This window comes from Neopelma chrysocephalum, unplaced genomic scaffold (assembly GCF_003984885.1).
Source record: "Neopelma chrysocephalum unplaced genomic scaffold, ASM398488v2 Primary Assembly neopelma1_59, whole genome shotgun sequence".
Lineage (NCBI taxonomy): Eukaryota > Metazoa > Chordata > Aves > Passeriformes > Pipridae > Neopelma > Neopelma chrysocephalum.
The window spans coordinates 20177503-20195573 of NW_020897714.1; positions in this window are offsets into that span (position 1 = coordinate 20177503).

Genomic DNA, 18071 nt, shown 5'->3' on the forward strand with positions numbered 1-18071 from the left:
TTGCATCAGTTTTGGTGGTGGTGTTTTTTTCTTTTCCATACAAATGGCTTCAGTTTTCCATCAGACTGTAGTTATTGTTATTAGATCCTTTCACAGCTTGTGCCTAAGTACTTTTAAGGGCAAAAGAATGCCTACCATACGGCAAGAAGATAAAACAAAATGGAGTTCACTGGTCTATAAAATAACAAAAAGGTCTTGAAATAGGGCTTGAGATCTCATGTGAAAGCATCTACCTAAACTGTGAACCCTGTAATTAAGTTCTTGATAAGGGTGACCGTAAAGGAGGACCAGTCTGTTCACTTCCCACACAGTGCCTCAGGTGGGTGAAGAAGCTGCTGTGCACAAGTACCAAGCGCTATTTGAAATGTGACAACTGACCATTTCTGGGAAATGGTGCCAACTTGAGCCCCAGAGGAAGAGGATTCCCTTTGTAATGGACCAGGAACAGGTAAAGAATTTGAAAAAATAAGAACAATAGGGAAATCACTTCAGTTAAGAAGGTCATACTGCTTCAGGACTGTAGAGAGAAGGGAATATTAATTCAGAGAAAATTAGTTGAAGGGGTGTGAGTGCCTGCTCTGAGATCCTGAACATAGTATCTGCCTCAGGAATTGATTGGCTGAAGATGCGAGAGCAGGTTTTATGACACTGTTTTCCTATTTTCTTGAACTCACCGATGCCCTTAGATTTGGCAGCATAGCAGCAAGTAGAACGTGTGCTGCTTTCATTTCAAGGAACAAGAAATTTTGCCACTGCCTGTCTGCTGCTCAAGGGAGATAGACTTTGTCACTGGCAATTTCCCCACAAGAGTCTTGGCAGGAGAACTGTGATGGGGGGATTTCTGCAACAGGGGTCATGCCATGCCCTATCCTTTCATCTGTCAGGATGCTGGTTGGGATGAGACATTTCTGGGGTGTAAGAGCCTCCAATGATACGACAGGACCATTGAAAGTGCTAGGAAAGTGCTGTCTTTCCTTTAAGCTCTTGAAGGCACAAAGAAGGCCTCCAGAAGTGAGAAAGGAAAAGATCCCTCTCACAGAGTTCACAAAGTGTGGTTTTCCCAGTGGCCCTAAAGGGAGTTTGAACCTCTGAACTGGAGCATTAATTACCAGAGCTGAGAGTGGGTAAGATAAAGAAAGAAGTGACATTGTATATTAAAACCTGTCTTTTTGTATCTCTCTAGGCATAACGTGACTTGACATCACATTATCATCCAGCAGAGCATCCAGAGATGGCAATGGACATAGCTTGTGCAAGCACTTGGAGACGCTGAAACCTCTAAGTACCTCAGGGACTCAGCAAGTCAAGGGACAACTCAAGTTCCCAGCAAAAATGTTGCTCACAGCTGAAGTGAGATGAAGAGGCTGCCTTCTGGGGATGTCATACAGGGTCATGAGGTGTCACTCACAGAGAAATCAAGAGGCCTTGAAAAACCTTCCTGCTGTGACCAAAAGCATTGGACGAAACTCAAACCCTTCAGGAGTCAGACACAGCCTTTTGGGACACAAGTCATTTGGAGGTGCTGGCAGCTGCTGAGGTACCTGTGGTACAGCAGGAGATGAGGTTGGGACCAGACAACATGGGCATGCATGCCAGGGTTCATGTCATTGCTTCAACACCTACCACCGTACCTCCAATTCACCTGATCCTGGTGGGACATCAGGCAGCCTTGCTCACTTGCCTCCTTATCTCACAGAGGGCACTGCAGGTGTCACAAAGTCCCCTCAAAGGAGGGAAAAAATAAAGTATTTTGTTCCAGACTTGAGAATGGGTAAGGAAACAGGAGGATTACACTTTTGTGTGTTTATATCTCAGCACTGTACATGTGTAATTTGTCTGCCCTGTGAGGTACAGTGCATGGTGGTAGCTTTCATATGTCTGCAAAAATGGACAATTTTATAATGGATATTAAAGGGAAAAACTGTACAGCTTGCATTGTTTAAACTAGATCAGTACTGAAGCAGTCTATTGTTTTATTTAATGACATGTAATTAATTGCCAAGCAGTCAACTATATATACAGGATCAATATGAGCAATACGATGGATAAATAAGATCCAGACACTCAAAAATATTACTGCACAAACCAGATTTTGCAACATCCTTTTACAACTAGTCCAAATTTTCAAACTACACATTCACACATGTAGGATCCCAAATCACACAAGGGACATAAAAGTTTCCCTTTTCCTTTGGAACCTGCAAGTGCTTGAGTGTTTAGGTGTACCCTTATCTCTTCCTATAACCCGCTAATGCCTGTGCAAAAGCCCCCCATGAGGCCACACACCTGTGCACCCCCGCAGTACTAGACTGCTCCAGGGGTGCTGTAAGGATACAGCTCTCTCTGGCATGGGATGAAGTTACAATACTACTGAGACAACTCCTTGCTGAGTCAGTCCAAGTTGTTTCACTATCAACTACATCCTGTATTAGCTATTTTGGTATGGTGAATACGTAAAGTGATTTAATGTGCTTTACTTGCTGACTTGTTCCTTTTAATGAGTTAACAAGTGTTTGCACTTAGTTTTTTTTGCAGGTTCAATTGTAAAATTCAATAGGGAAAAGCTCCTTGTCTAACTCATGTTTGTGGTCTTGTCTCTGGCTAAGAGTGCAGTGTGCACGTGAGGGGAAGAATTCATGTGGGACAGAAAATGCATGTTTCTTTTACAGTAGAGAGGGTATTCTCTAAATCATAGCTGTATTTTCAGTGCCTGAAAGAAAAGATGCTTCTTTCTGTTGCAATTCTTTCGTACGAATGCAAATAATTAATTCCTCAAAAGCTCAGTACCTGTTTTTCTTGAATGTGACCTTAATAAAAAGATATTTTCCTTCAAGTGGGTTGTTTAATCTTTAGTGGGAAATTGAATGGATGTGATACAGAAAATAGTAAGGTAATGATTTTAATATAGACCCATCAAACCAGTTATTGCCCTGAGGTGTTATAAAATATGAAAATAGACTGACTGTGTAATGATTATATGTAATGTCCTCTTACTGTAACTGCTAAAGGTTCCTGTGACTCAAAATTACACTTGTATTTACCCATGGTCTTCCTCTCTGACTCAAGAAAGCAAATATATGCATGCTTGCAGCAAAGCAGGCACTCAAAAAGCCCAAAGCAGGGAAGTTTTACAAACAGGAGAAAAAGGGAAGGGGCTCTAGTGACAGTAAGGAAAAAGCACTGGTGGCATATGACAGACTTCAGGTGAAACATGGTGTTCCTATTTCCAGGACATGCTCTACAACCAAGTCCCACAGCAAAGTCTGGATTCACACACACATGATGCCAGACAAAGTGGGAATAAGCACAGTTAAAAGTACTGTGTTTCCTGAGGCATTAGGCCAAAGCCACCTCTTAGCTATTCAAGGGGATAGTTACAGATGCAGCTCATGGAGTGGTTTTCTGCTGCTTATGGTGCTCCTCTACGCCCAGGGGCTGGGGGATGTGTTGAATAGGCTTGCAATAGGCATCTCTGAAAGCCAAGATGCAATCACTTTGTGAAATTAAAGCTAATTTCCTCCACTGTTAAAAACAATGTACATGATCACTGCCACCAAGTGATTATATTTAAAGTCAAAGGATGCAGAGGGAATGCCAATTCTTTTGGTCTGTATTCACTCACAGCTGCGAGGGATTAAGGGTTGTTTAAAAATCTCTTAAATGCCTGCCAAAAGTTGCCAATCATTAGAACCAATAGGTGCTTATAATTCCAGACATTGTTCAAGATATTGGAAATTACACAGCCGCAGATGACCACATTCTTCACACAAAAAGAGTGTGTGGGAAGTTCAGGAGAAAGGATTTGAGCTTCTTCCATTCACTTTCAATATGTCAATTGCTGGAAGCCTTTTCATCTGCATCTTCAAGCATCTCCACAAAAGCAAATATCAACCCAAATCATTCAATTGCTAGACCCAGCAAGCCTGCCAAGCCTGAGAGTTTAATCTGGAGAAACTTACAGAGAAAGACTTTAGTGTTCCTTTCCCTTCACTTCTATATATGTGTGTATGTGTTTGTGTCTATGTGTTGAGCGGCAGGGCTTCATATTTCTTCAGAACCCGTTTTCCAATACGTGTAATTTTCAAGAAGACCATCACTTTTCTTTGCAAAAGTACATTTCAGCGGTAAAAATTAAATTACATCTTCTCAGCAAGATGAAGTGAGAATTGGTAGCTTTGCAAAGTAGATTAGCTAAGTGAAGGTACATGGCATTGGAGTAACTGGCAACGATCGGTAGAAATTGCAGGGTCCACGTGAAGTCAAATAGCAGATTTCAAGATTCAAAAGAGTTTCCATTTCACCCCTCTCTTTTCACTTGGTTAGCCCTTTCCATGACAAGTTGGATTTTGAGGTGAAGATGCTATTCCACTACATTGTTAGCCAACAGGTGTGTTTGTGAGAACATTTGAGGAAAATCTGTTCAATTTCTGTGCTCCGGGAGAAGAGCCCTATTCACTCATCTCACTGGGTTTTGTGGCACTTCTTGCAACAGGATGAAGAGAACTCCCCTCACTATGAAAAGAAAATCATCACAGTTTCTTTCCCTCCCTACACACGGATAATTAAAAAGCTCCTAAATCTGCAGCTCGTGGTGTCTGTTGTGAGATTGCATAAGGTGCGGGTCCATGTTCAGCCCGCAGAGAATGGGCTAGATAAGGAAGTGTGAAAGACTTAAATGTCACTCACAGTCAATCAGCATCAACCAGGAATTTCAGCAGACCTAATCGACCTTTTGTGACACTACAATGAATATATGCTCTGCCCAAAATAGCTGCCTCTGGGACAATTTGCATGAAAGATACGCATGCATTCACATCAAACTGAGCAGCTTCAGATGGAGAAGCTTAAAAGCTCAAGTGATGAAACTTTTAATAACTCATTTCAGCTCCCTGCCCCCAACTTTTCCATTAATATTTCCACATTCTCTCCCCTTTAAATAGAAACATTAAGTGCAGATAAATAAAACATTAGGTTGATAAAATTACTTATATTGTGACAGCAGCTGGAGGCCCTGATAAATACCTCGTGATTCCAGGTCCTGTATGAATGGGCAGCGCAGAGACAGTGCTGGCTCCAGAGACAGAAACCTGTGGTTTCTGACAAGATGCAAGCAGACAACGGGAGGGAGCTGAGGAAAGATAGAAGAGAACAGGAAGTTGTATTTGCTTCAATTAGTAAACATGGAACAATTCAGGAGTTTTCACTTTATGTTCTTCATTTGTATAAGTAGACATAAGCTATTATTTATTGTACTATATATTGCAATTGAAGGTCCGTTGAGCATGTTTGGTGTTATTAAAAATGACTTTTCAGAACTACGGTGGGGGAGCCAAAAGCTTGATACTACTTTGGACTCCTATTTGTTATTTGTCAAGCGGGGAAGCTTATAAGCATGTCTGTTCAGAAAGGCTATTAACATAAACTTTGGACTGTGTTTTTAATTATCTAAGCAGAATCTGCATAAACAAGCTGGACGGTCAGTGAAAGAATTGTCACAGTAATGATGGGTCACATTATTAGAGCAAAAGGCACAGTTGCAAGTGTTCCAGGATGCTGGGAGCATGAAGTCAGAGCTGGTCACAGTCTGACAAACTGTGTATGTAACCCCAAATTCTGTTGGAAAACACATAGAGAAAAGAAAACATTTGATTTTTTTATGCAGCTTAGTGCTCCTGGATAGAGAATTCCAGTCTTTGTGATCTCTCTTAACTACAGAAGTTGCATGAGGTGCCTTCCAATATGGTCACTGAGAAAAGTGTATATAGGCTGGTGGCTGGAGAAGAGGAGGAAATATTTGTCTCTTTGTGTAAGAGAGGCATTTCAACAGGGAAACTAAGTGAAGTTATGTATTATAATAAATGTTACATGACAATTGCTATTCCTACTTCTCCAAGATTAACTTGTAAATAAACTTGCATTGATCTTTGGCCTGCTTTCTTAAATGAAAAGAAACTATGATCACTCTGTCAGTCCATTCATACCCCAAAATTTCAGAGCCATTTTCTCTAAATGCATCTAACTTTGAAAGAGAGGCTTCAGCTATAATTCCGTCCTTCAAGCTTCACAAAAATGCATGTTCAGAAAGATCTCTTCAGTGTTGCCTATGAGCAAATCTGCCATCCGAGCCCTGTGTAAAGAAGCATACCCCTATCCATGCCCTCCAGGGCAACAAAGGCTTCAGCTGGAGGTTTCGTCTTCTAAAATTCCTGAAAATCCAGTCAGGAGACACAAAACAGTGAAAACCCGGGCTTTGTTAGCACTACTGCTCACGGGGTCAACACGAGTTTTAATATGAGGATGAAAAAAAGCTATTAAAAACATAACTTTATACTCTGAATTTGTTTTTTTCTATGCTGTGTGAAAATTTGCATGTGGTTATGCTAATCTGGGCTTCCCAGTATGGGAGCTGCATATCCTGCTTAATAGTAGCCATACTTAAGAAGGAGACTCTGAATGCGATCTACCCAGTGTTGAACTCTTTTGAAAAACTGCAAACACTTATTTTGGGAACCTAATAAAGACATAAAAGTCCAGCTACTGGTACTTTGTGCAGATCTTTGTTCATCATGTGTCAGTTGTAGTGGTACTCTGTGGCTCTACCTGTGCTGTCAGGGTACTGTAGGTATGCACTGTGAGTGGCTTGTCGTGCACCGTCCCCTTGATACAATTCCTGCAGAACAAATTTCAGGGTTTGGCTAGAAGAAAATACAGATGCTGTAGAGCAATGTGTTTGCCTCAGGGCAGTCTGCTGCTCTTCTGCTCCTTAAAAAGCAGCATCTGGGGGACTCTGCCTCCCTGGGCTTTGACTCCTCTGCTTGGCAAATCCCTCACAGCATGAACTCACTCAAGCCCTTGGGGTTGGATTTCACTTTTGCCACAGCCACTTCTGGACTGCTCTGTCTGCATTAGCATGTTCCAAGCAGTGAGTAGCAGCTGAGCTAGAAAACTGCCACAAAGGACCTCTTAGGCCCTTCTTTCCCTCTACTTCTCTCTGAGCAGAAAGACACTCATTAGTTCAAGTGATGCTGTGAAGTTTGTCACTTTAATATATTGCCTCCTCTTTAAGTTGCAGTAAGAGAAAATGATGCTATCATTATAAGCCTATCCATTAAAAGAGCAGTAGAAGGATAACTACGGAAAGTAAAAAGTAAAAAAAAAAAAAAAAAAGAAAAGAATCTCTTTTCTTTTTTGGATGAGTTAAATTGTGATTCTGAAATATCAGTAGAAAGCTGAGGCACAGACAAAGCATTAGAGTAGGTCAATTTTCCCTCAGTTTGTTGCTAATGTGTTTGAAACAACTGTACAGGACATAAAGCCTTTTGTAGGCTGGATCCCCTTTCTGTCTGCAAAGCTAATCCTCTCTCTAGCTCAGTACATCTAGCAACAACATCATTTTCTGTGGGGTGGCAGAACAGCAGGGACCAGCTGATTTCTAAAGTTCCTGTTGAAACTTTGTGACATTGCTTACAGGAAGTGTTTTGGGCTGGTTTGCAAGCCCTCCTACGTAGGTAGTGCAGTGACAAGGGATAAGAAGCTTCAGCATCTCCAGCTCTTATGCTATATTTGTGAATGGTCACTCACAAAGTAAGGAGCAACCTGAAGGCTCCATGAGTGAACCTTGCAGGCATGCAACGATGGTGTAGGGCAGTGTAAGGATTTGTGCCACAGCAGCAGGTGGCAGGCATTGCACCTGAAAGTGCCAAGGACTGCTACCCTGAAGAAGGAAAGCTCTGATTTTAAACCGGTACCTAGAAGCTCACTCAGCCTTGAAAGTTAGCAGTATCAGAGGAGAGCAATAAGCTTGGAGAGGGGACAGAAAATGTTGAGATATCTGCTACTTGCAGTTCTTTTACAAATAATGAGAAACAGGGAGAGTAAAGCCCTGCCCTTGCAATAAATCTTAAATTGTGGATGGGTAAAAAAAAAAAGAAAAGTAATAAGGAAAAAGCAATATTTTCAAACACAGTATATTAAAGAGAAAAAACCAATAACTTAATGGTAGAGGAAATGACGAAAAAAAAGGTAACTTTATGAAATCAAGATTAATTCACGTGTTTTATCCCAGTGGTTCTTCAACTTCCCAATACGCCAAGACTTGGTCTTTCTTGAGCATCAGTTTAGAAAGCCCCTCTTTCATGAAATATGGCATGAAAGTGGACTGCAACAAGTGGAGAAGCCAGTGTATTTTATATCTTGCTCAGGTATCCAAGCCAAATGGCGGTCATGCTTCTCAGAAGAAGGGTTTCCAACATGTCTATCTTTTACCTACTGCTAACAATCTAACATAAAGTCAAATTCAGCAACTAGTTTCTTCCCCCCATAAGGTTCTCCTGAACCTATCTTAACAGGAAAGTAATGCATATAAAGTCACTGTAGATCAGAAATCAGAAGCAGGGGGGCCAGGAAACAATTTGACTACGGAGGGTAGGAAATATAAACATTGCAAGATGTGCCTTGAGAGGCTTATGAAGGGGGTTATTTAATATGGTGCCCATGATACTAGGCAATGGGGCTCTCAATGACACAGTGCTAAGGTCCAAATACTTGGTGGTGATCTCTCTCTCACTTATTTCTCTCCTTCTCATTTCTCTCCCTCTCTGCATTTAGGAAAACAGGAGGAATATCAGCTCTCAAGAACACTTCCAAGATATATTTTTCTTAAAACACAGCTTCTTCCTTAATGGAAGAATTGCTTTAGCTGGAATATGGCTTTCACCAGAGAGCACTTTGTATTGAAAAAGATACCGAATTTCTAATATATGTTCCTGATGGAAGGAAGCTGTAACTCAGCTGACACACAGCAGATTACAGTATATTGTTCCAGACTGTTTCAGCACAAAATTAGCTCTATCTTTCACAGTAATTAATTGCTTTTTCTACAGGTGAAGCAACTTTGTCACTTAGTTTTGAGAGTGTTTCATCAGATGTACTCTTCCCCATCACTGTCTCCATGGCAAAGACTGAGCTCTTCTGCAGTTACTCTGCTCAGCAGGACATGCCGTGTACTCCTTTCTCCATCACGATCTCAGTGAAATGGACAACCTAAAGCAGCTGAAGCCGAAGCAACAACTTCAAGTAGACAAAGCTAAGTTACACACTTTTTCTTCCCCTGCTCATCATTCATGTGAATGACTGTTTCTAGAAGTCAGAGAGGAAACTTAAATGATGCAAAGACTGAGAGAATGAATTGGAGGAGTAAAGAGAAGAGAATTTAAATTTTGGAAGGAAGATAGTTGTTATTCGATGGAGTTGACTAGTTGATAACTTGTCTCTGCCACATTTCATTCTCATCTGCTGCTTTAAAGAAAGATCTAAAGTGCTTTTAATATATTTTATGAGCACTAAGCTGACAGCACTGGAGACCAAGGCTTTCTCTTTAACCTCCCAGTGCAGAACAGGCTGTGGCTCTGCAGCCTGTCTGTTGTGCCAAATCATCTTTCCAAGTCCACACATGATGTTATGGGATGGCTTGAAAATGTAATGTTTGGCTACTGTGGAATTTGTGTCTGGTTGGCAGCTTCTCTTTTTCCTGGCGTTTTCTATGGCACCAGTGGCTGTTATGACCATTTTTGGTGTAAGTAAATATAGAATTTCAAAACAATGAGATATAGGGCTTTTCTTGACAATTTTTCAATAAAAAAATCTGGTTTTCAAAACTCAGCATACTGACTTGTATATTGTCTCTTCTGAATAGGAGAAGAAGCAAAAGTGCAGGTATTCTGAAGATTTTAAATAAAAACTGATTGTTTCAACTCCAAAACAGCCATGTGGTGAGTTGAGGTACAGTTGTTCAGGAGCTCAAGCTCTGTATTAGTTCTCTAGACAAGGATTAGACGGACCCATTTCCCATTTTCCACTAGCATGATGCGACTGACATGAATCCTCACCAGCTTCTACCAAGTCTGAGATGATGATGCATGACATCATGAGATGTCATTCCTGTAGGAAACCCACTGTAAAGTGAGAACTGGGGAGCAGCAGGTGCCTCAACTACAGTTTCAGTAGCATTTCATAAAGAAAATATTTGAATTTTGAAAATAAATATTTAATGTCTTGATTTATCAGAGTGCAAAACACTAAATCTCTACATGTTTTTGACAAAGCAAACTTGTTTCCACTCATGTCAAAATTCTCTGTGCTGTGTTTTCCATTCAGGCCTGGCAAAAGGCAGGCTATGAGCTCTTTTCATGTACGCCAATAAAATCACAAATATTCTCAAGAAATAGCGATCAGGTCAGACTGACCAAAGCAGACAGCTGATTTTCCTGTCCTTAAGCAAGTTACCATTGAAAATTATATGAAATTATCACCACAATCAATAAAAGGCCACTTTTTTATTCCAAAAGATTTCCTGCAATGGAACAGATGCAAGAGACTTAATCTAGGAATGCCTTTTAGGGCAATTTGCTGAAAGCTCTTTCAGCAGAGAATGGTGATTCTAAACACTTCACTTTTGGCTTTTCCTTATCCCTCATGCTTTAATTCTTGCCCACATGTGCATGCTCATACACATGTTTACAAACTTTCCTTAGATGTGGACATGCTTTTCACTTGGGCCTGATTCACTTCTCAGCATGAAACCGATTAAAAAACCCAGGGATGCAGAGAGACTATGAGCTAAATGAGTGACTCAGGCTTCTCTCATTGTTAAAGTGCCTTGCCTTCACTCTGTGACAAGTCTTTGCTTTTAAGGAGCATTGCCCAAGCCAGGAGCACTGAAGCAGAATTGTAATTCCCACTGTTCCATGATCATGGAACACAAGTGGTAAGCTTGATCTGCCATAGACCTTGGAAGGAATAGGGTCTTCCTCTAAAGACCAGAAAACATGGCAGAGCTGTCAGCTACTCCTCCATCATTCGCTCTCATAGGCACAGTGCCATTATTCATGTGGCTATGGGCAAGAGGGGAGATGGGACTCATTTTCAGAATGAGCTTGTTATTCACATGTTCTGTCACAAGGCAACCTTCCATACTTGCCCGGAGTGTGAAATCAGTAGGGGAATCACATAAGGAAGCAACAATTTGCAGGATCAGATCTATGATAAAAGGTCATATTCCAAAAGCACTTTCGAAACTTGGTAAGAAAAACACATAAGGTACCTGTCTTTGGAGCAAAGACTGATGCGTGGGACATCCCCTGTACTAAGCATGTCAAAGTCATTAGATTAGCATGATCACTTTTCCTCCATTACTTCCTTCTGATGCAGTGAGCCTCTGAGCTGTACATTGATTTGTCATCAATGGAAGAAGTGGTGAATCTATCACTTCCCCATCCATCTCAGTACAGAATGGTCCAGAGCCTGGTGGTTAGACATATCTCAAGAAAGAAAGGTTCATTTGCCATCTCTTATCAAGTTCCTCACTCTAAGGAATCCAGTAATGTTGAAAAGATTATGAAAGTGTTACCTACAGTGGAACAAATGCAAAAAGAGGGGCAAATTTTAGGATACACCTGTCCCCAGTATTAACTGTGACCTAAGTTGAAGTCTGAGCAATCTGGGCTTAGCTGGAGCCACGACCAGTGAACAGTTCTTCCATCTCTTTCTCTGCACATGTTGTCTTGGATTCAAGGGTCAGATGCCCAGAGTTTAGACTTTTCAAGAGCAGATTCGTGTTCCTGAATCCTTCATAAAACATATGGGGAATGATGTTTCTTCTCTTTTTCTTTTTCTTTTTTAACCCACTACACACGAAAACTTTGATTAAAAATGAATTTTGTGCACTATGAATAAAGTGGAACTTTAAAAGTCACGAACCTCAAAATGCAGATGGAGGCTTCAGAACTGCACAGCCAGGCAACAAGTAGTCACTGTCTAAAGGGACTCTCGTGTATCATGCCTTTATCTGTTTGGTCCCATGAAGCAGTAATTAGGACTCCTGAATAAGCCACACCAGAATTATGAGTCACCAGTGTAGCATGACAATGCAGGCACAGTCTCTGACAAATTTGCCTGCTCTCTGGCAACTTGAATTAAACAAGATGCAGCACGGGGGAGGCATTCTTATTTTGTGGCTTTGTTTAAAGTGAGGTTATGATGAGGAAAGTGGTGATAAAAATGGCACTTCATGCACTAGGCCTCCTTGCCTTAATGGCAGCCCTTAATTTTACTGACACAAATAAAATCTTACTAGTGTCAGCACTGTAGTCAGGCAAAAGTGAGTTCTGTTCCATGTTGCCACATACATCATGAAAACACACCCTCCTCCTCCTTTTTGACCCCAGAATCATTGTTGTTAGTGATGATGTATGAAATAGAAAGACCATAACTTGATTGTGAGAAATTGCTTTGAACTTGTATTTGCTGGCAGGTGAAAGCCTTATTTTTGAGTTTTAAATGAAGGCTGTTTTGTATGGAAGTCACTGAGAGGGAATAAAGAGGGAGCACTAAGAATTCATTTTACAGACTCACTTTTCAGATCGTAACCATACTTTAAAAAGGAAAATAGGCTGAATTTAAACTCTGATGAAAGGCTGTGGATTGACAGTCCTGTGGAATAATGTTCTTGAGACACTGCACTCATAAATTCTGCCACAGTGGGAGTTTCTTGCTAATTACCAGTCAGTCTAAGGGCTACATTTCCCCTCCCTTCAGACTCCCACCTCATGTCAGAATGTCATCCTCAGCACCATGTAGTCAAGAAGTGGCAGTAGGCAAGGCCAAATGACTGTAAATGGGCGTGTTAAACTATCTGTCATGTGCACTTGTAGTGCAGTGACTTCGGGTTATAACAACAGCAATCTGTGGCTTTCCCTAATGGCCATTTCAGCTGACAGGTGTGTTCAGTGTCAATGCACCACATACCTTGCTCTGTCCCACAACCTGTTGCTGGTCAGCTTGAAGGTCCAGCAACTATATGCCGGGAGAAGCAGGGTAATCACTGCATATTCATCTTGTCTCTTTGTCATGATTGCTTTCTGCAGAGCACAAGACAAAGGCAACTGAAACGGTGACATTTATGAAAATATCTGTCCACAAAGAAACTAACCCAAGACAATCAACTTGCTCAGGACTAATGCTGAAATGATTTACAGTCACCTTACCCTCAGCTTATTAGGTCTACTGGGGGAAAAGGGAACAAATGCAAAACTTCACAGAGCTTATAGTGAGCAGTTTCTCCAAGAAAAGTATTGCTGTCAATCCTCATGGATGAGTTGAAGGACATCTATATTTGTTTAACTACTTGAAGATAACCTCTGCTTGCATGAGTCATGCAGTTGACATCCTTTGCATTAACAGAAAAGACAACATGCATCTAAGAATCATGAAGATGTTACTATTAGAACAAGCACAAGTCTACAGAATAAAATGTGCACCTGCACAAGAAAGGGAACCAGGGAAATTAATTTTCAGTAGAATATGCTTTCATTGGATGTTCGTTGTTTTTTTTTTTATAATAGACTTTCTATTATCTATATATAAACCTGTAGTATTTCTTTTCTTCTTCTCTTCTTTTCACTCAAATGATCACATTGACCTTATTTCCATTGGAAATCAGACTAAAATGTGTTTATAATATGGGGCATTTCTTCTACCTTATGAACCACTGCAAACCAGTGCCAGATGCTACAGTGAAAGAGAGTGATATGAAGAGAGAGATATGCCTGAAATTCCACCAGGTTCATTTGTGACTTCACTGTTCTGAATGCTGTGGCATGGTGCTCTCGCACGTGTGCACACAGTCTTGTTAAAGCCTAAAAGGGGACAGGTTCCTGAGGGAGCTATCAAAGGTGTTGGGTACATGGTTCTTCCAAGACAGCCAGTCAGCAGACCATCTGGGATGTAATCCTTCTGACCCCTCAGATGTAATTTTATGCTGCTGCCTAGTATTGTCCTTTTTACTTTTTTTTTCCTGTTTTCTCCAAGGTTTAACAAATACTCTTTGTGACTTTTGGATAAGAGATGTTTCACTTATTCTCTCCTAGTCTGAGAAAGTAAAATTTTCATGCATTTTCACATTTTGGATACTGGTGAGGGAAAAAAATAACTTCTTCCTTTTTTCCCCCCATGATTTATATGGCTTGTCTCCTCTGGGTCCTAGCTGTTCATTATGACTCTCATTTTCCACCTCTAGTTTATGACCACTGAGTCTGTCTGGCAACTGTAAGCCTTACATTCATATATTATAGCACACAGAGGTCTGCTAGTGTTATGAATCTGCATGGGGATCTGTGGCATCCTACAGTCTTTTACAGTGTTTAATGAGCCCTTCCCAAAGATTTGAATTTTTGTTAGTTGACTGGGCATCCTGTGTGTTCTTCAGATGTGCTGCTATTCTGACCCACTGTACAATGCTGTCATGGGTGCAGATAGATAATATCTCCTTTGTGTGTAACCCTTGTTACTGTAGTCCAGTGATTTCCCAAAGATCAGTTCTTGTGAGACGTTGCATATGGCTTTGGAAGATGAAAAATTTGGGCTAATCTGGAAGAACAAAGTACAGTGTTGTCTAGGGCGTGCTCAGAGTCAATGTAGCACCACCAGGAAAGCATCCTGCCCCAGAGCTTTGACATAGAGTGCCTGCTGCTCCTCTTGCCATGAGAGACCAAACATATTTTTCCTTCAATATCGTCAGTATCTCATGAGACTGAATCAGTCTGAAAACGTAAGTGTTCTAGCAGTTTAACACTGAGCCAAAACTTCCTGGTGTTTTCACTGGGGACTTGAGAATATATAGGTTGTTTTCCTCATAAAACCACACAGGCAAAAGCTTGGTCCCATTTGTAAGCTAGAACTGAATTATCCTGGTTTTCATCAGGGAGACATGATGAACTCTCAGATAGGTGATTGTACGTAAGAGCAAATGGCAGAACTTTTGGTTTTAGAGCAAGAGCTGTTCCACATTAGTTAGCAAGTTGTTCATAGCTAGATCCAAGCAATTTGAGCTGAAATTACATGTTGAACTTAATTTTTAATAGCTTTTAGACTTCCATTTTATTTTACTTGTGTTGCTGACTATTGCATTCAAACACCATCCCAGCTCTGCCCACTAGTTTGACTTTCTAGCAGAAAGAAGGACCAGATGGAGCCTATTTAAGAAAGTCTATGAAGGGGAAAATAACTTCTTCATTTTGTGGTAAGTGGAGGGAGGTTAAAATTTTTGTTAATGGTATCTGTAAGGTGAAGATGTTGTCCATGGTTCATTTTTCAGGGGGGAAACTAATTTGGCTTTTATTAATTATGCTGTTAGTGGCCACAGACGGTTTCATTCTTTATCAGAGTAATAGTCTAGGGGAACAGGTTTTTGAAGGAAAAGGACAGGATCGTCTGCTCATGTAGCTATTAATACAAGTATCTGTGCAATTACTTTGCTTGAGACTATCTCTGCTTGCATATATTGGGCAAATTAATCTGCTCCACTGTATTTCTGAAACATGTTAGGGCTGAAGGTTTAGAATAAATAAATCCCATGTTTATTCAGACCCACGTTTCGAAAGCTCATTTGAGATGTTGCCGACATCACATAATTTTAAGAGTTTTAATTTGTAGAAGTTGCCCTTTTGTTCCTATAATACATCAGCAGTGTCAAAGAAGACATGACAGTCATTACTGGTCTATTCAAGTTTGCTCTTTTTCTTATGAAGCTGGGTATTTTTATTTGGCATTGGAATTCTAGTTTCACAGTCATCCTTCGGGTATTCTGCCCAGCTTTGACCATTCTGGATCTTTCTCCATTTAAACTCTCCACAGCTCATGCCAATTTTTGCTGCTGCAGCTTGTTCAGTGTTGCCAGTTTGATAACATTGAGTTGTATCCAATTAGACTTTTGGAAAAAAATAATCAAGCAGAATATAATTGCTCATATTGGACTTGAGGCAACATGTTAAGCTATTTTTCACTTGCAAAACAGGTATTCTCGGTAACATTATATTTTTCATTGGAAATAAAAAGTCACCAGGTGCTACTAAGTGAGATATGCTATAGAAACATCTTGAAGACCTGTTTTTTACACTTCCATGTAGTGATTTTAAAAGTTCCTGAATTGAACAAATTTAAAAGGGTGAGAAAGATTCTTAAAAATCACAGTAAACTTTTCAGATAGGCATGCAATACTTTTGGTTGCTGTTCAAATTGGCAGATTTTAGTTCTAAATATATTTTTACCTCTTAGCTTAATGAAGAAAAAATCGTAATAATGTACATCCTTTTCTTTGTGCCATCTCCCAGACTGGTTCCCCTCTTTTACTAGGAAGTTTCTTATGTCTCCTGTTTTGCTAATTTTCCCATTTATAAAGTGCTGTGAAAAAAACCAACAAAAATCAGGAAAACACATTAAGGAATGACAGATGTACAAATAAGTGATAAAGCATCACATCATAAGCTGCTCTCACAACTCTCTTCAATGGGTATTTTGGAAAGAGATTCACAGCTTAGATTAATGTTCCTCAAGTGGTGGTCCAAAGTTCAAATCTGGCACTAAATAATTCGTTCTGGGTCATCATCTTTGTTTTCCTTTGGTTGTACACTACTGTGCCCAAGCAAAGGCAGGGTAGGGGAGTGTGGGGAGTTTGTTTCCCTTAATTTGATTTCAGAAATAGATTCTGAATTGGCAACAGTCTCAAAAAATTGCAATAAACAGATCACGGGCAATTCCAGTGCACAAATCAAGCAAATGTTGCCTATGTTCTTACAGGAGTTCGAGGGAGTTACATACTGGCAATAGGAATATTTCCAAGTTTCTGCTGACTTGAATGCTACTTTGGATAACAATAAATGTAAAGATTTATTGCTTTATGCATCTATAAGTACAGGTATGGACCTGTTTCTAGATTTGCCAAGAAATTCCAGTAGAGCAGAGCATAAAGGAAATGCACATTAAAACACTGCCCAAGTTGTTTGCACATCTGTGTATTCAGAACTGCCAGAATAACCAGTTATTGCTTCTTTTAGCCATGATGATGCAAACCCAGATTCTGAGTAAAATCTGAGAGGCCCCTGCTGTGATGAGATCGTGCATTTGCTGAGGCTGCAGTTCACTTGTAGGCTGAAAAGAGCCCAGCCACACCAGGAAAATAAAGCTCAATTGACATTTTCCTGCTGGGACCATTTGCTACCCCTTAGGGCTGCTGAACTCCAGAGTTATTTCTCTCTGATCCTGTAACAGCCATCTGTTAATAGCATGTTTAGCACATTGCACTGGGAACAAGAGGGTGACAGGGTGGTAGTTGAACTGTATATATGAGGAACACATCAGAATCATGCGCTTCCTGCTCTCCAGAGCCTGATAACAAAACAAAACAAAAATGCCATTGAGAGCTGTTGTTGCAGTGGAACAAAGAATAATAAAAGCTCTTGAAAGAGCCATCTGGACTGTGCTAAGGATGCTGCTCCATGCTAAATACATATCTTTTGGCAAGCTTGTGTTATGATCAACATCTAGGGTTCTTTGATCTATTCCAGCAGTCTCAGGCTGGAGAGCTGCATGAGCTGATGATAACTGTGATGTCCTTGGAGGTTTGATCGCAAACCATGTTGACAGGCTCAGGCCTGGTGTGAGAGGAAAGGGAATGTTCTTCATGCTTTTTCACATATTCATTTTAGCAATTTTTTGAAGGAGAAGCTGTAACATATTCTTTTTTTTCCTACCCACACAATTGGGTTTGGAAATGAGGTATGGGCTTGAGGAGAGTTTTGCTAACTCCATTGGATGACAGACTACCTCTACTCAGCACAGCAGGGAAGGTCACACTGATTGCAGTGAAGAGGTTTTACCTCTATTTGTAAAGGTCAGCAGAAAGACCAATAGCAATAGAAAATAAATCATCCTATGGCTTTGTCTTTCCTTCAGTGGTGAAATCCAGTTACTCTATAATCCATGTCTGCTGAAAAGTGATGTTTTAACGTAATTGTTCTTTTACTGTCTTGAAATCAATTGTCATAAGCATTTGTTGACAGTTCCTATTCCCAACAGAAAAAATAAAACATCAAACAATGTTCAAAGTCATTACCCTTTTAGCTCGAGCTAACCTGACCATCCCCTGTGCTTGCTGCCAAACATTCAGTGTGGTGGTTCCAGTCTTCAGTGCTGTAGAGTTAACTCTCTCATTCCTGCATTCTCGCGCCTCCTCATCA